This window comes from Oncorhynchus tshawytscha, linkage group LG11 (genome assembly GCF_018296145.1).
Source record: "Oncorhynchus tshawytscha isolate Ot180627B linkage group LG11, Otsh_v2.0, whole genome shotgun sequence".
NCBI classification, from domain to species: domain Eukaryota; kingdom Metazoa; phylum Chordata; class Actinopteri; order Salmoniformes; family Salmonidae; genus Oncorhynchus; species Oncorhynchus tshawytscha.
Genome location: NC_056439.1, coordinates 41,908,449 through 41,928,493, shown reverse-complemented (window position 1 = coordinate 41,928,493; position 20,045 = coordinate 41,908,449). Strand labels below are relative to the sequence as shown.

Sequence of the window (20,045 nt, the reverse complement as noted above, 5' to 3'; positions counted from 1 at the left end):
AGGGAAAATAAATAAGGTGCTAATCTCTCTAGTTACCTAATCATATTCACTGATAGGGGAACTGGACGTTTTAGTAGTTTTGCTCTGTCTCTTCCTATGTTTTACTGAAGGAACCAATCAACTGTCACTTTCAGGAAGTTTTCTTCACAGCATTGTCAACATATCTAACAAAGAAAATCACATGAAGAAAAGGCCATTTATTTGACGTGTTTAGAATGTTTTTTTTTTATAATTTCTTTTCTTTCTGGGTTCAGTTTCTTAAAGATATTTTGCTTCTGGCTCTGCTCTTTGTGTCTGTCTCATGTTGCTCTACTGACCTGAAAGGGATGCTGTCCAGCATGGGTTTTAGTCACTGGCTCACCTTCTCACCCTGTCACAGTATTGATAGGGGGAAATATGACAGTGAAAACAGTGCCATATGTATTATTGAGAGAGAGATGACTCTGGATGAGTGTGGTCGTGTGCGTGCGTGCGTGTGTGTGTAGGAGGGTTATGTTAACCCTCCCAAGGCTGCTGGCCCAGACGGCATCTCTAGCGGCGTCCTCAGACCATGCGCAGACCAGCTGGCTGGAGTGTTTACGGACATATTCAATCAATCCTTATCCCAGTCTGCTGTCCCCACATGCTTCAAGATGGCCACCAATTTTCCTGTACCCAAGAAGGCAAAGATAACTGAACTAAATGAATACTTCTGTCATCATGAAGTGCTTTGAGAGACTAGTCAAGGATCATGGAAGCAAGCTTCCAGAAAATTGGAACGGAAATGGCGGCAGTATCGAAGAGCCCTCACTGCTGCTCGATCATCATATTTTTCCAACTTAGTCAAGGAAAATAAGACCAATACGAAATGTATTTTTGATACTGTCGCAATGCTAACTAAAAAGCAGCATTCCCCAAGAGTGGATGGCTTTCACTTCAGCAGTAATAAATTCATGAACTTCTTTGAGGAAAAGATCATGATCATTAGAAAGCAAATTACCTTTTTAAATCTGCGTATTCCTCCAAAGCTCAGTTGTCCTGAGTCTGCACAACTCTGCCAGGACCTAGGATCAAGAGAGACACTCAAGTGTTTTAGTACTATCTCTCTTGACACAATGATGGAAATAATCATGGCCTCTAAACCTTCAAGCTGCATACTGGACCCAATTCCAACTAAACTACTGAAAGAGCTGCTTCCTGTGCTTGGCCCTCCTATGTTGAACATAATAAACGGCTCTCTATCCACCGGATGTGTACCAAACTCACTAAAAGTGGCAGTAATAAAGCCTCTCTTGAAAGAGACAAACCTTGACCCAGAAAATATAAAAAACTTTCGGCTTATATCGAATCTTCCATTCCTCTCAATTTTTTTTTTTAGAAAAAGCTGTTGTGCAGCAACTCACTGCCTTCCTGAAGACAAACAATGTATATGAAATGCTTCAGTCTGGATTTAGACCCCATCATAGCACTGAGACTGCACTTGTGAAGGTGGTACATGGCCTTTTAATGGCGTCAGACCGAGGCTCTGTATCTGTCCTCGTGCTCCTAGACCTTAGTGCTGCTTTTGATAACATCGATCACCACATTCTTTTGGAGAGATTGGAAACCCAAATTGGTCTACACAGACAAGTTCTGGCCTGGTTTAGATCTTATCTGTCGGAAAGATATCAGTTTGTCTCTGCGAATGGTTTGTCCTCTGACAAATCAACTGTACATTTCGGTGTTCCTCAAGGTACCGTTTTAGGACCACTATTGTTTTCACTATATATTTTACGTCTTGGGGATGTCATTCGAAAACATAATGTTAACTTTCACTGCGATGTGGATGACACACAGCTGTACATTTCAATGAAACATGATGAAGCTCCAAAATTGCCCTCACGAGAAGCCTGTGTTTCAGACATAAGGAAGTGGATGGCCTCAAACTTTCTACTTTTAAACTCAGACAAAACAGAGATGCTTATTCTAGGTCCCAAGAAACAAAGAGATCTTCTGTTGAATCTGACAATTCATCTTGATGGTTGTACAGTCGTCTCAAATAAAACTGTGAAGGACCTCGGCATTACTCTGGACCCTGATCTCTCTTTTGAAGAACATATCAAGACTGTTTCAAGGACAGCTTTTTCCATCTACGTAAAATTGCAAAAATCAGAAACTTTCTGTCCAAAAATGATGCAGAAAAATTAATCCATGCGTTTGTTACTTCTAGGTTAGACTACTGCAATGCTCTACTTTCCGGCTACCCGGATAAAGCACTAAATAAACTTCAGTTAGTGCTAAATACGGCTGCTAAAATCCTGACTAGAACCAAAATATTTGATCATATTACTCCAGTGCTAGCCTCCCTACACTGGCTTCCTGTTAAGGCAAGGGCTGATTTCAAGGTTTTACTGCTAACCTATAAAGCATTACATGGGCTTGCTCCTACCTATCTTTCCGATTTGGTCCTGCCGTACATACCTACACGTACGTTACAGTCACAAGACGCAGGCCTCCTAATTGTCCCAGGAATTTCTAAGCAAACAGCTGGAGGCAGGGCTTTCTCCTATAGAGCTCCATTGTTATGGAATGGTCTGCCTACCCATGTGAGAGACACGAACTTGGTCTCAACCTTTAAGTCTTTACTGAAGACTCGTCTCTTCAGTAGGTCATATGATTGAGTATAGTCTGGCCCACGAGTGTGAAGGTGAACGGAAAGGCTCTGGAGCAACGAACTGCCCTTGATGTCTCTGCCTGGCCGGTTCCCCTCTCTTCACTGAGATTCTCTGCCTCTAACCCTATTACCGGGGCTGATATCCCTCCAGTGGTGTGGGGGCTGTGCTTTGGCAAAGTGGGTGGGGTTATATCCTGCCTGTTTGTCCCTGTCCGGGGGTGTCATCAGATGGGGCCACAGTGTCTCCTGACCCCTCCTGTCTCAGCCTCCAGTATTTATGCTGCAGGAGTTTATGTTTCGGGGGGCTAGGGTCAGTCTGTTATATCTGGAGCACTTCTCCTGTCTTATCCTGTCCTGTCTGAACTTAAGTATGCTCTCTCTAATTCTCTCTTTCTCTCTCTCGGAGGACCAGAGCCCTTGGACCATGCCTCAGGACTACCTGGCATGATGACTCCTTGCTGTTTCCAGTCCACCTGACCGTGCTGCTGCTCCAGTTTCAACTGTTCTGCCTGCGGCTATGGAACCCTGACCTGTTCACCGGAAGTGCTACCTGTCCCAGACCTGCTGTTTTCAACTCTCTAGAGACAGCAGGAGCGGTAGAGATACTCTTAATGATCGGCTATGAAAAGCCAACTGTCATTTACTCCTGAGGTGCTGACTTGCTGCACCCTCGACAACTACTGTGATTATTATTATTTAACCATGCTGGTCATTTATGAACATTTGAACATCTTGGCCATGTTCTGTTATAATCTCCACCCAGCACAGCCAGAAGAGGACTGGCCACCCCTCATAGCCTGGTTCCTCTCTATGTTTCTTCCTAGGTTTTGGCCTTTCTAGGGAGTTTTTCCTAGCCACCGTGCTTCTTTCACCTGCATTGCTTGCTGTTTGGGGTTTTAGGCTGGGTTTCTGTACAGCACTTTGAGATATCATCTGATGTAAGAAGGGCTATATAAATACATTTAATTTGATATCACCTCCACGTTACCGGCCACCCAAGATTTCAGTTTGCATACCGCCATAACAGTTCCACAGACGATGCAATCGCCATCCCACTGCACACTGCCCTATCCCACCTGGACAAGAGGAATACCTACACTAACGTTCAAAAGTTTGGGGTATTTATATAGCCCTTCTTAGAAATGTCCTTGTTTTTAAAAGAAAGGCACATTTTTATGTCCATAAAAATGAAATAGAATTTAGCAGAAATACAGTGTTAATACATTGTTAATGTTGTAAACAGTGAAGGGGCGACACAGGGATGCTGGCCTTCTAGGCCGTTCTAGGCAGTTCCTCTGTCCAGTGTCTGTGTTCTTTTGCCCAATTTAATATTTTCTTTTTATTGGCCAGTCTGAGATATGTCTGTTTTTTTGCAACTCCCGGAGTCGCCTCTTCACTGTTGACGTTGAGACTGGTGTTTTGCTGGTACTATTTAATGTCATTATTTGTCATTATGGGGTATTGTGTGTTGATTGATGAGGGAGGAAAAAAACATTTAATCCATTTTAGAATAAGGCTGTAACCTAACTAAATGTGGAAAAAGTCAAGGGGTCTGAATACTTTCCAGAGGCAGTGTATACAGTCACTACCACATTCTCTATACATACTAAAGGCGTCAGCATGCTTCGGTTTGGCTATCCGAACCGAAAGAGTGTGCTCGCATACTCCCTTAAAAAAACTTTGCTTGAAAAACAAGAAAAAAGAGGAAATAGTACTGGTTGTCCATTTTGAGATGCCGTAGCCAGTATACACTTCCTCGAAACAGTCTGAATTAATCTAAGATACAGTGCAGTCAAAGATTTCTATAACTAAACCAAGATAGACCACAGCCTGTCATTTCCAATGGTGGGCAGAAGAAGCAAGGAAGTGGGCAGAGCCAAGCACGAGCTAGCGAGATCCTATTGGCGAGTTCGAGCTGACGTCTGCATATTTCCATTCGGGAACACCTCCTCTGTGAAGTGCGCGTGTGCAATAACTCAATTTGCCCTTGCACTCCTTCTAAACAACTCGATTTAAAAATAACTTTTGCAAAGGGTAAAGTCTACAAAACCTTGTCCACTCTGTTCATAACAAATTCTAGTTTTGGGAACAGAAAACTGTATTGAGATCAAATACTTCATCAATCAGAAAATGTGTAGAACGTCGGCCAAAATTGACCTCGTTCCATCTCCTCCCACTGCAGGCCAGAGGGCTTCCTCTCACTACCATATTTGGTAGTGAGTGGAAACGCTAAGCGGATGCTTCACATTTATACATCCGGTAAAATATCTGTCTCGTTGTTCTATCTGTGGTACAGTCAGAGCTGTGGGGAAAGCACAAGGTGAAAGACACACACACATACGAGCACACACACACACACACACATACTGTATACACACATATGTGTAATGCTACTTTCTGGTGAGGTTTAATACACTGGGCCAGTTTATGAGGAAAAGAAGAGAAGGAAGACAAAACAGTGAAATGACCAGAGCAACAAAAGTCATCATCACACCTCTAAATTCACAGAATGGAGAGTTTTCAAAAGGAGAGAAAGAGAGGAAAGGAGAGGGAGGGCCAGAGATAAAAGGAGAGGTGCGCTGATGGCGCTTTGGGGCCTTAAATAGCCCCTCACCCCCCCTCGCCTCAACCCCTGACAGGGAGGTAGCAGTTTCTTTCATCTTTCCCTCCCCTCCTCCCTTTCTTCCACCTCTTTCTTTCCCCCACGGAGAGCAGTAGCACTATTGCGCCTGTTTATGCAGGCAGATTGCTTAAGAATGACTTCAAAATTGGACATCTATCCATGTCCTGAGGACGTTGGGAAATGCTTTCAAAACCGTCTGCTAGGGTCAACAGTGAATGCTATTACCATTAAGTAGGCTTGGGTTTTGCTAGGGCGATGGGGTGAAGGATGGGTCTAATCCCATGATTCTGGATCAGAAGGTTATGTGTTCGATCCCAGTGGTGGACACTTGTAAAATAGTTTCTGTTTCAAACCTATCCCAAACCTTAACCCTTATCTTAATAATTCAGAATGAGTGACTAAACTTAATGTTTTAACCCTATCCCAAACCTTAACCCTTATCTTAATAATTCAGAATGAGTGACTAAACTTAATGTTTTAACCCTATCCCAAACCTTAACCCTTATCTTAATCATTCAGAATGAGTGACTAAACTTAATGTTTTAACCCTATCCCAAACCTTAACCCTTATCTTAATCATTCAGAATGAGTGACTAAACTTAATGTTTTAACCCTATCCCAAACCTTAACCCTTATCTTAATAAAGGCCACCAAAAATTCAGAGATTTCCATACCCAACTATAACATCTTCCGTCAAGATAGAACTGCTAAAGGGGGAGGAGTTGCAGTCTACTGCAGAGATAGCCTGCAAAGTAATGTCATACTTTCCAGGTCCATACCCAAACAGTTCGAACTACTAATTTTGAAAATTACTCTCTCCAGAAATAAGTCTCTCACTGTTGCCGCCTGCTACCGACCCCCCTCAGCTCCCAGCTGTGCCCTGGACACCATCTGTGAATTGATCGCCCCCCATCTAGCCTCAGAGTTTGTTCTGTTAGGTGACCTAAACTGGGATATGCTTAACACCCCGCCAGTCCTACAATCTAAGCTAGATGCCCTCAATCTCACACAAATCATCAAGGAACCCACCAGGTACAACCCTAACTCTGTAAACAAGGGCACCCTCATAGACGTCATCCTGACCAACTGGCCCTCCAAATACACCTCCGCTGTCTTCAACCAGGATCTCAGCGATCACTGCCTCATTGCCTGTATCCGCTACGGAGCCGCAGTCAAACGACCACCCCTCATCACTGTCAAACGCTCCCTAAAACACTTCTGTGAGCAGGCCTTTCTAATCGACCTGGCCCGGGTATCCTGGAAGGACATTGACCTCATCCCGTCAGTTGAGGATGCCTGGTCATTCTTTAAAAGTAACTTCCTTACCATTTTAGATAAGCATGCTCCGTTCAAAAATGCAGAACTAAGAACAGATACAGTCCTTGGTTCACCCCAGACCTGACTGCCCTCGACCAGCACAAAAACATCCTGTGGCGGACTGCAATAGCATCGAATAGTCCCCGGGATATGCAACTGTTCAGGGAAGTCCGGAACCAATACACGCAGTCAGTCAGGAAAGCTAAGGCCAGCTTCTTCAGGCAGAAGTTTGCATCCTGTAGCTCCAACTCCAAAAAGTTCTGGGACACTGTGAAGTCCATGGAGAACAAGAGCACCTCCTCCCAGCTGCCCACTGCACTGAGGCTAGGTAACACGGTCACCACCGATAAATCCATGATTATCGAAAACTTCAATAAGCATTTCTCAACGGCTGGCCATGCCTTCCGCCTGGCTACTCCAACCTCGGCCAACAGCTCTGCCCCCGGCAGCTCCTCGCCCAAGCCTCTCCAGGTTCTCCTTTACCCAAATCCAGATAGCAGATGTTCTGAAAGAGCTGCAAAACCTGGACCCGTACAAATCAGCTGGGCTTGACAATCTGGACCCCCTATTTCTGAAACTTTCCGCCGCCATTGTCGCAACCCCTACTACCAGCCTGTTCAACCTCTCTTTCATATCGTCTGAGATCCCCAAGGATTGGAAAGCTGCCGCAGTCATCCCCCTCTTCAAAGGGGGAGACACCCTGGACCCAAACTGTTACAGACCTATATCCATCCTGCCCTGCCTATCTAAGGTCTTCGAAAGCCAAGTCAACAAACAGGTCACTGACCATCTCGAATCCCACCGTACCTTCTCCGCTGTGCAATCTGGTTTCCGAGCCGGTCACGGGTGCACCTCAGCAACACTCAAGGTACTAAACGATATCATAACCGCCATCGATAAAAGACAGTACTGTGCAGCCGTCTTCATTGACCTTGCCAAGGCTTTCGACTCTGTCAATCACCATATTCTTATCGGCAGACTCAGTAGCCTCGGTTTTTGGATGACTGCCTTGCCTGGTTCACCAATTACTTTGCAGACAGAGTTCAGTGTGTCAAATCGGAGGGCATGCTGTCCGGTCCTCTGGCAGTCTCTATGGGGTGCCACAGGGTTCAATTCTCGGGCCGACTCTTTTCTCTGTATATATCAATGATGTTGCTCTTGCTGCGGGCGATTCCCTGATCCACCTCTACGCAGACGACACCATTCTATATACTTTCGGCCCGTCATTGGACACTGTGCTATCTAACCTCCAAACAAGCTTCAATGCCATACAACACTCCTTCCGTGGCCTCCAACTGCTCTTAAACGCTAGTAAAACCAAATGCATGCTTTTCAACCGATCGCTGCCTGCACCCGCATGCCCGACTAGCATCACCACCCTGGATGGTTCCGACCTTGAATATGTGGACATCTATAAGTACCTAGGTGTCTGGCTAGACTGCAAACTCTCCTTCCAGACTCATATCAAACATCTCCAATCGAAAATCAAATCAAGAGTCGGCTTTCTATTCCGCAACAAAGCCTCCTTCACTCACGCCACCAAGCTTACCCTAGTAAAACTGACTATCCTTCCGATCCTCGACTTCGGCGATGTCATCTACAAAATGGCTTCCAACACTCTACTCAGCAAACTGGATGCAGTCTATCACAGTGCCATCCGTTTTGTCACTAAAGCACCTTATACCACCCACCACTGCGACCTGTATGCTCTGGTCGGCTGGCCCTCGTTACATATTCGTCGCCAGACCCACTGGCTCCAGGTCATCTACAAGTCCATGCTAGGTAAAGCTCCGCCTTATCTCAGTTCACTGGTCACGATGGCAACACCCATCCGTAGCACGCGCTCCAGCAGGTGTATCTCACTGATCATCCCTAAAGCCAACACCTCATTTGGCCGCCTTTCGTTCCAGTACTCTGCTGCCTGTGACTGGAACGAATTGCAAAAATCGCTGAAGTTGGAGACTTTTATCTCCCTCACCAACTTCAAACATCAGCTATCTGAACAGCTAACCGATCGCTGCTGCTGTACATAGTCTATTGGTAAATAGCCCACCCATTTTCACCTACCTCATCCCCATACTGTTTTTATTTATTTACTTGCTCTCTTGCACACCAATATCTCTACCTGTACATGACCATCTGATCATTTATCACTCCAGTGTTAATCTGCAAAATTGTAATTATTCGCCTACCTCCTCATGCCTTTTGCACACATTGTATATAGACTCCCCCCTTTGTTTTCTACTGTGTTATTGACTTGTTAATTGTTTATTCCATGTGTAACTCTGTGTTGTCTGCTCACACTGCTATGCTTTATCTTGGCCAGGTCGCAGTTGCAAATGAGAACTTGTTCTCAACTGGCCTACCTGGTTAAATAAAGGTGAAATAAAAAATAAAAATAAAAATAATAATAATTCAGAATGAGTGACTAAACTTAATGTTTTAACCCTATCCCAAACCTTAACCCTTATCTTAATAATTCAGAATGAGTGACTAAACTTAATGTTTTAACCCTATCCCAAACCTTAACCCTTATCTTAATCATTCAGAATGAGTGACTAAACTTAATGTTTTAACCCTATCCCAAACCTTAACCCTTATCTTAATAATTCAGAATGAGTGACTAAACTTAATGTTTTAACCCTATCCCAAATCTTAACCCTTATCTTAATCATTCAGAATGAGTGACTAAACTTAATGTTTTAACCCTATCCCAAACCTTAACCCTTATCTTAATCATTCAGAATGAGTGACTAAACTTAATGTTTTAACCCTATCCAAAATCTTAACTCTTAACTCTTAACTCTTTTAACCTTCTGAATGTGATGTGATGTTTGGAGAAATAGAACAATACTGAAAGGAGGAGTCAACACAGGATGTCAAAAACAATTTGAAATGTGATGTATAGAGCAATTTAGGAATTCGATGTTTGGGGAAACGTGGAGGAAAGTCTAATTCTGCAGTGAGACTGTGAGAGCATGTTGTGTTTATGACCCTTCTCTCTCTCCCACACACATTTCGGTCTTGTATTCAAGAGCCTCTACAACCCCTTGTCAAACAGCGCTTAAAACGCAGCTTTTCTACCGATCTCAACCTCACATTACACATCACAGAGTGGAGATGCTGCCTATCATAAGCATATTTTATGGTACATTTGATTAAAATATTCAGTTAAAACATGGATAGCACTCTTAAAGGAAAATCCCACTCAAAAACTATCTTTTGGTATTTGTTTCATTAGTCCATTGTTGACATATTCCCCAAATGTTTTACACTCTTAGAAAAAAAGGTTCCAAAAGGGTTCTTTGGTTTTCCCCATAGGATAACCATTTTTGGTTCCAAGTAGAACCCTTTTGAGTTCCATGTAGAGGGTTCTACCTGGAACCAAAAAGGGTTCTTCAAGGGGTTCTCCGATGGGGACAGCTGAATAACCGTTTTAGGTTCTAGATAGTTTGTTACAGGTAGAACCTTTTGGGTTCCCCAGAGGGTTCTACATGGAACCCAAAAGGGTTCTACCTGAAACCTAAAAGGGTTCCTCCTGGAACCAGTAATGGTTATCCTATGGCGACTGCCGAGCAATTCTTTGGGAACCCTTTTGTCTAAGAGTGTACATATGGGGAACGATCTTCCTTGGAAAATAAGTCTTTGATGCCATCAATGGGACTTCCTGGTAAGAATACATCTGATAGATGAAAGTAGACTGTGTCAGTGTGGGATCTCTGTCCTATGTCAGTGTGGGATCTCTGTCCTGTGTCAGTGTGGGGATCTCTGTCCTGTGTCAGTGTGGGATCTCTGTCCTGTGTCAGTGTGGGATCTCTGTCCTGTGTCAGTGTGGGGATCTCTGTCCTGTGTCAGTGTGGGATCTCTGTCCTATGTCAGTGTGGGGATCTCTGTCCTGTGTCAGTGTGGGATCTCTGTCCTGTGTCAGTGTGGGGATCTCTGTCCTGTGTCAGTGTGGGATCTCTATCCTGTGTCAGTGTGGGATCTATGTCCTGTGTCAGTGTGGGATCTCTGTCCTGTGTCAGTGTGGGGGATCTCTGTCCTGTGTCAGTGTGGGATCTCTGTCCTGTGTCAGTGTGGGGATCTCTGTCCTGTGTCAGTGTGGGATCTCTGTCCTGTGTCAGTGTGGGATCTCTGTCCTGTATCAGTGTGGGATCTCTGTCCTGTGTCAGTGTGGGATCTATGTCCTGTGTCAGTGTGGGATCTCTGTCCTGTGTCAGTGTGGGATCTCTGTCCTGTGTCAGTGTGGGGATCTCTGTCCTGTGTCAGTGTGGGATCTATGTCCTGTGTCAGTGTGGGGATCTCTGTCCTGTGTCAGTGTGGGATCTCTGTCCTGTATCAGTGTGGGATCTCTGTCCTGTGTGTGTTCTCACACTAACAAGCAGACACTGGCCTTCTAAAGAGTAGAAGGGAGGTGCAGAAGAAGAACATTATAGGCTTTTATCCATCTATAAGAGCAGGGCCTAAATTACACACGCATTCACGTGCACACACACAAACACATGCTAACAAGATCTCACGGTTTTACCAATTTGACTTCAGATTTTGACGTTCGTTGATGTTTCTCCAAACGTCAAATTTCTAAGTTCTCCAAACGTTACATTTCAACCGTTAAGTTTGGGAAAGGGTTACGGTTACAAAAGAAACAACTGGACAGTTAAGTTTAGGCATTATTACCTAATGGTTAAGTTAAGGTTTAGGCATTATTACCTAATGGTTAAGTTAAGGTTTAGGCATTATTACCTAATGGTTAAGTTAAGGTTTAGGCATTATTACCTAATGGTTAAGTTAAGGTTTAGGCATTATTACCTAATGGTTAAGTTAAGGTTGAGGAGGGAGCTAAAACAGAAAAAACTTACCAATTAAGTTTAGCAAATATCATACCCCCTTAAGAATGCTAACGTCCTCTGTTATTGTAATGATGAGAGGTTAGCATGTCTTGGGGGTATGATATGAAATGCTAACATCCTCTGTTATTGTAATGGTGAGAGGATAGCATGTCTTGGGGGTATGATATCAAATGCTAACATCCTCTGTTATTGTAATGGTGAGAGGATAGCATGTCTTGGGGGTATGATATCAAATGCTAACATCCTCTGTTACTGTAATGATGAGAGGTTAGCATGTCTTGGGGGTATGATATCAAATGCTAACATCCTCTGTTATTGTAATAGTGAGAGGATAGCATGTCTTGGGGGTATGATATCAAATGCTAACATCCTCTGTTACTGTAATGGTGAGAGGTTAGCATGTCTTGGTGGTATGATATGAAATGCTAACATCCTCTGTTATTGTAATGGTGAGAGGATAGCATGTCTTGGGGGAATGATATCAAATGCTAACATCCTCTGTTATTGTAATGGTGAGAGGCTAGCATGTCACGATTAATTCAGGATCATCCGTAATCGTGGTAGCATCCACATGTCCTGTAGGCTCAGTGGACACAAAAGGTCTCTCACAGGGGTCAGGGGCCAGGGAGGGTTAAAGGTCAGGGGCTAGGGAGATAGCCAGGGGTTGTTCTCTCAGGACTGGCCACCAACCCATTCTCGTCAGGCCTCTGACCTCCGCGCACGCATGCCGCACGCACGCACGCACACACACACACACACACACACACACACACACACACACACACACACACACACACACACACACACACACACACACACACACACACACACACACACACACACACACACACACACACACACACACACACACACACACACACACACACACACACAGTCCTAACCTGCTAAAGGTTCACATTACAGGCACAGCCAGATGCATTCAGAGCTCCTCCATCTCAAGGCATGAGCTAGGAAGTGTTTGTTTGTTCTTTGTATGTGTGTGTGTGTGTGTGTGTGTGTGTGTGTGTGTGTGTGTGTATTTCAGTGTATGTGTGTGTGTGTGTGTGTTGTGTGCGCACGGATGTGCACAGTGTGTGTGTTTTTAAAATGTATTTTTGTGTCAGTGTCAGCTGGTGAATATGGCAGCAGGCAGGTCTTTGAAACAGAGCTGAATACTCTGAGGCCAACCCCTCGTGAGATGGGAATCCAGTTTAGCAGATGCTACAACATTACTGACCCTAAACAAACACGTTCTTTCACTGTTTCCTCAATAGCTTCTTGGATCAATGTGCCCATCCAGGGACACAAGCTGCCCAGGAGGGATAGGGATGTGGAATAGGGAATATAAGACAAGGAATATGGAATAGAGGCTGTTCCCGGAAAAAACTCTGAGGCAGCTCTCTGAACTTCCTTGAAATGGTACACAGTGTAGCTCTTAAGTATCTTTCTCAAATAAACAAAAAAGTAATTATATATACTATGTAAGTGCCATGGAATAGTCCTAAATTGTTACATTGCTTCTTTGTTCTCTCTCTCCCTTTCCCTCTCTCAGACTCAAACCGTCACTCTCTTTCTCCCCCTTTCGCTCTCTCCTTTCTTACCCACCGTCTTCCTGCTATCTTTTCTCTGCATCTTCTATCCCCAAGTCCTCTCTCTTCCCTTTCCTACCGCCTTGCACTCTCTCTCACTCTCTCTCACTCTCTCTCGCTCTCCATCCCCCACAAGTGTTTGTCATCTCACTCTAGTGTTAACAGGAATAGCCGCTCCTCAGTGACACACATATCTGTGTCATCTAAGCTGTCTGGGTCTGTGTCATCTAGGCTGTCTGGGTCTGTGTCATCTAGGCTTCTAGGCTGTCTGGGTCTGTGTCATCTAGGCTGTCTGGGTCTGTGTCATCTAGGCTGTCTGTGACACAGACTATATTAAAGTGGGGTTTAAAATATCTTTGTGACCCACCAAATAAACAAAACCATCAAACACAAGCCAGTCTTTAACAGCGATCCAAGTGTCAAGCCATAACCCCCCCAGACCAGTATGTCCAATCCAGAGAGAACAATACAAGCATCTTATTTTCTTTTGCACCTAATAGTCTCTGGTTACTGGATGGTTCCCTTCCCAGCAAGGTGAAAAAACAGACCTCAATCCTTTTTACTGGACTGGCTGTATTAGACCTCATCTCCTTGTCACTGTAAATATTATATTAGACCTCATCTCCTTGTTACTGTAAATATTATATTAGACCTCATCTCCTTGTCACTGTAAATATTATATTAGACCTCATCTCCTTGTTACTGTAAATATTATATTAGACCTCCTGCCCTTGTCACTGTAAATATTATATTAGACCTCCTGCCCTTGTCACTGTAAATATTCTAATGTAGTCCACATCTCCTTGTTACTGTAAATATTATATTAGACATCATCTCCTTGTCACTGTAAATATTATATTAGACCTCATCTACTTGTCACTGTAAATATTATATTAGACCTCATCTCCTTGTCACTGTAAATATTATATTAGACCTCATCTCCTTGTCACTGTAAATATTCTAATGTAGTCTTCATCTCCTTGTCATTGTAAATATTATATTAGACCTCATCTCCCTGTCACTGTAAATATTCTAATGTAGTCCTCATCTCCTTGTTACTGTAAATATTTCATTAGATCTCATCTCCTTGTCACTGTAAATATTAGAATGTAGTCCTCATCTCCTTGTCACTGTAAATATTATATTAGACCTCATCTCCTTGTCACTGTAAATATTATATTAGACCCCCTGTCCTTGTCACTGTAAATATTCTAATGTAGTCCTCATCTCCTTGTTACTGTAAATATTCTAATGTAGTCCTCATCTCCTTGTTACTGTAAATATTATATTAGACCTCATCTCCTTGTCACTGTAAATATTATATTAGACTTAATCTCCTTGTTACTGTAAATATTGTAATGTAGTCCTCATCTCCTTGTTACTGTAAATATTCTAATGTAGTCCTCATCTCCTTGTTACTGTAAATATTATATTAGACCTCATCTCCTTGTCACTGTAAATATTATATTAGACTTCATCTCCTTGTTACTGTAAATATTGTAATGTAGTCCTCATCTCCTTGTCACTGTAAATATTATTTTAGACATCATCTCCTTGTCACTGTACATATTATAATGTAGTCCTCATCTCCTTGTCACTGTAAATATTATATTAGACCTCATCTCCTTGTTACTGTAAATATTATATTAGACCTCCTCTCATTGTCACTGTAAATATTCGAATGTAGTCCTCATCTCCTTGTTACTGTAAATATTATATTAGACCTCATCTCCTTGTCACTGTAAATATTCTAATGTCGTTCTCATCTCCTTCTCACTGTAAATATGATTTTAGTCCTCATCTCCTTGTCACTGTAAATATTATATTGTAGTCATCATCTCCTTGTCACTATAAATATTATTTTAGACATCATCTCCTTGTCACTGTAAATATTATAATGTAGTCCTCATCTCCTTGTCACTGTAAATATTATATTAGACCTCATCTCCTTGTTACTGTAAATATTATATTAGACCTCCTCTCATTGTCACTGTAAATATTCAAATGTAGTCCTCATCTCCTTGTTACTGTAAATATTATATTAGACCTCATCACTTTGTCACTGTAAATATTCTAATGTCGTTCTCATCTCCTTCTCACTGTAAATATTATATAATCTTTGTCACTGTAAATATTATAATCTAGTCCTCATCTCCTTGTCACGGTAAATATTATATTAGACCTCCTGCCCTTGGCACTGTAAATATTCTAATGTAGTCCTCATCTCCTTGTTACTGTAAATATTCTAATGTAGTCCTCATCTCCTTGTTACTGTAAATATTATATTAGACCTCATCTCCTTGTCACTGTAAATATTATATTAGACCTCATCTCCTTGTTACTGTAAATATTCTAATGTAGTCCTCATCTCCTTGTCACTGTAAATATTATTTTAGACATCATCTCCTTGTCACTGTACATATTATAATGTAGTCCTCATATCCTTGTCACTGTAAATATTATATTAGACCTCATCTCCTTGTTACTGTAAATATTATATTAGACCTCCTCTCATTGTCACTGTAAATATTCTAATGTCGTTCTCATCTCCTTCTCACTGTAAATATGATTTTAGTCCTCATCTCCTTGTCACTGTAAATATTATATTGTAGTCATCATCTCCTTGTCACTATAAATATTATTTTAGACATCATCTCCTTGTCACTGTAAATATTATAATGTAGTCCTCATCTCCTTGTCACTGTAAATATTATATTAGACCTCATCTCCTTGTTACTGTAAATATTATATTAGACCTCCTCTCATTGTCACTGTAAATATTCAAATGTAGTCCTCATCTCCTTGTTACTATAAATATTATATTAGACCTCATCACTTTGTCACTGTAAATATTCTAATGTCGTTCTCATCTCCTTCTCACTGTAAATATTATATTAGACCTCCTCTCCTTGTCACTGTAAATATTATAATCTAGTCCTCATCTCCTTGTCACGGTAAATATTATATTAGACCTCCTGCCCTTGTCACTGTAAATATTCTAATGTAGTCCTCATCTCCTTGTTACTGTAAATATTCTAATGTAGTCCTCATCTCCTTGTTACTGTAAATATTATATTAGACCTCATCTCCTTGTCACTGTAAATATTATATTAGACCTCATCTCCTTGTTACTGTAAATATTCTAATGTAGTCCTCATCTCCTTGTCACTGTAAATATTATTTTAGACATCATCTCCTTGTCACTGTACATATTATAATGTAGTCCTCATCTCCTTGTCACTGTAAATATTATATTAGACCTCATCTCCTTGTTACTGTAAATATTATATTAGACCTCCTCTCATTGTCACTGTAAATATTCGAATGTAGTCCTCATCTCCTTGTTACTGTAAATATTATATTAGACCTCATCTCCTTGTCACTGTAAATATTCTAATGTCGTTCTCATCTCCTTCTCACTGTAAATATGATTTTAGTCCTCATCTCCTTGTCACTGTAAATATTATATTGTAGTCATCATCTCCTTGTCACTGTAAATTTTATTTTAGACATCATCTCCTTGTCACTGTAAATATTATAATGTAGTCCTCATCTCCTTGTCACTGTAAATATTATATTAGACCTCATCTCCTTGTTACTGTAAATATTATATTAGACCTCCTCTCATTGTCACTGTAAATATTCAAATGTAGTCCTCATCTCCTTGTTACTGTAAATATTATATTAGACCTCATCACTTTGTCACTGTAAATATTCTAATGTCGTTCTCATCTCCTTCTCACTGTAAATATTATATTAGACCTCCTCTCCTTGTCACTGTAAATATTATAATCTAGTCCTCATCTCCTTGTCACGGTAAATATTATATTAGACCTCCTGCCCTTGTCACTGTAAATATTCTAATGTAGTCCACATCTCCTTGTTACTGTAAATATTATATTAGACATCATCTCCTTGTCATTGTAAATATTATATTAGACCTCATCTCCTTGTCACTGTAAATATTATATTAGACCTCATCTACTTGTTACTGTAAATATTATATTAGACCTCATCTCCTTGTCACTGTAAATATTCTAATGTAGTCCTCATCTCCTTGTCATTGTAAATATTATATTAGACCTCATCTCCTTGTCACTGTAAATATTCTAATGTAGTCCTCATCTCCTTGTTACTGTAAATATTTCATTAGATCTCATCTCCTTGTCACTGTAAATATTATATTAGACCCCCTGTCCTTGTCACTGTAAATATTCTAATGTAGTCCTCATCTCCTTGTTACTGTAAATATTCTAATGTAGTCCTCATCTCCTTGTTACTGTAAATATTCTAATGTAGTCCTCATCTCCTTGTTACTGTAAATAATCTAATGTAGTCCTCATCTCCTTGTCACTGTAAATATTCTAATGTTGTCCTCATCTCCTTGTTACTGTAAATATTACATCAAACCTCTTCTCCTTGTCACTGTAAATATTATATTAGTCCTCATCTCCTTGTCACTGTAAATATTATATTAGACCTCATCACCTTGTCACTGTAAATATTCTAATGTAGTCCTCCTCTCCTTTTCACTGTAAATATTTCATTAGACCTCATCTCCTTGTCACTGTAAATATTCTAATGTAGTCCTCATCTCCGTTTCAATGTAAATATTTCATTAGACCTCATCTCATTGTCACTGTAAATATTATATTAGTCCTCATCTCCTTGTCACTGTAAATATTATATTAGACCTCATCACCTTGTTACTGTAAATATTATATTAGACCTCATCTCCTTGTCACTGTAAATATTCTAACGTAGTCCTCATCTTCTTGTCACTGTAAATATTCTAATGTAGTCCTCATCTCCTTGTCACTGTAAATATTCTAATGTTGTCCTCATCTCCTTGTTACTGTAAATATTATATCAAACCTCATCTCCTTGTCACTGTAAATATTCTAATGTAGTCCTCCTCTCCTTTTCACTGTAAATATTTCATTAGACCTCATCTCCTTGTCACTGTAAATATTCTAATGTAGTCCTCATCTCCTTTTCACTGTAAATATTTCATTAGACCTCATCTCATTGTCACTGTAAATATTATATTAGTCCTCATCTCCTTGTCACTGTAAATATTATATTAGACCTCATCACCTTGTTACTGTAAATATTATATTAGACCTCATCTCCTTGTCACTGTAAATATTCTAATGTAGTCCTCATCTCATTGTCACTGTAAATATTCTAATGTAGTCCTCATCTCCTAGTTACTGTAAATATTCTCATGTAGTCCTCATCTCCTTGTTACTGTAAATATTCTAATGTAGACCTCATCTCCTTTACACTGTACTGTACACAGTCACTGTACTGATTCTATTTCTGGCAGCAGCAGCTCTGTCAATAGCAGCAGGATGTAGACTCTGGCCTTGAGAACAGTCTAGGAGATAAACACAAAGCTTGTGTTGTCTACACACTCATTCACGCATGCACACACACACACACACACACACACACACACACACACACACACACACACACACACACACACACACACACACACACACACACACACACACACACACACACACACACACACACTATAAAATAGTGACTATATCCTACTAGCAGGATTCAGAAGATAAATGTGCAACATAGGCTATCAGACATGCATTTCAATCATTTCTGCTTACTTATTTTACTTGCTTCCTAATTCTTAGGTCTACTTGCTAATTAAGTAACATAAGTAAGGATCAGATATTCAACTCCTCATGACTGTGGAGATTATTGGAGGCTACAATCCTAAAAACACCTCTGCATTTTACTAATAAAAAAAATAAACTTAAGGCTCAAACATTGAAACTCAAAACATTGAAACTCAAAACATTAACACTCAAAACATTAACACTCAAAACATTGATACACAAAACATTAACACTCAAAACATTGATACACAAAACATTGAAACTCAAAACATTGAAACTCAAAACATTAACACTCAAAACATTGATACACAAAACATTGAAACTCAAAACATTGATACACAAAACATTGAAACTCAAAACATTGAAACTCAAAACATTAACACTCAAAACATTGAAACTCAAAACATTGAAACTCAAAACATTAACACTCAAAACATTAACACTCAAAACATTGATACACAAAACATTAACACTCAAAACATTGATACACAAAACATTGAAACTCAAAACATTGAAACTCAAAACATTAACACTCAAAACATTGATACACAAAACATTGAAACTCAAAACTGTGAAATTCAAAACATGAACGTACCATATGGGAGTGTCAATATATACTTCAGTAAATCTCACATTATATTCTCTATGGAACACGTGTAGACTCTTGTTATACTTTTTGAATAGAATTTAAATGGGCTGTTAAATATAATAGCTATAAAGTCAGATTTCAAATAACCTATTATGTCCCCTAATGTTTATTGTCAGTTCTTCAGACTGAAACTCTTTGTAACAACATGTGTTACAACAAAGTAACAACACTATCCTGATACATGACTTATGCAGATCAGACAACGGCCACGCAGCAAGCTGTGTCCGAAGGGTCCCTCCGTAATATTGGCAGCCAGAAACGTAAGTCAGAGAACACTCACATTTGCAACTCGATGTGCCTCAGACACACAAATAAAAAAAATAAAGTCAACTTACCTGCAAATCAAACTGATAATGCCGATAAAAATCCAATAGCGACTTGTTAAATTATTAGGTCCATATCTCCGCGAGTAGAGGTGCGGTCATCCGGTCAGTGAAGTGTGGAAGGACTGGGTGATTTAGACTGACACTCGTGTAATCCCCTGATCCCCTGGAGCAGGGATGGGCAATTTTGATGGGGGTGGGGGCCACAAAAAACCTGAACTCCTCATAGGAGTTCGCGAGTCTGCATACCCACATCCGTACGACATTGCTGCATTTTTTAAGTTTTATAGTTAATTTCGTGCAATTCTGCAGTTTTGAAGAAAGCTTGCTGCAATTCTACACATTTTGCTATGGGGGGAGAGAATAATTGTGCAATTGTCATTTTATGCAATTCATCTTATTGTGCTGAGAGGACAA

The 20,045-nt window shown here is 40.7% G+C and overlaps 1 protein-coding gene across 1 annotated transcript in view; it reads right to left on the bottom strand.

Annotated features, from left to right (window-relative positions):
- The window catches only part of LOC112262203 (protein GREB1-like), a 68,230-nt gene extending 48,449 nt beyond the window's left edge, over window positions 1-19,781 (bottom strand). The window contains exons 1-2 of the mRNA XM_042330432.1: window positions 19,641-19,781; window positions 980-1,043 (exon numbers count right to left, since the gene is read on the bottom strand). The gene's annotated coding sequence lies outside the window, so the exon portion shown is untranslated. The remainder of the gene's footprint in view (window positions 1-979; window positions 1,044-19,640) is intronic.
- Between the last annotated feature and the right edge of the window lie 264 nt (window positions 19,782-20,045).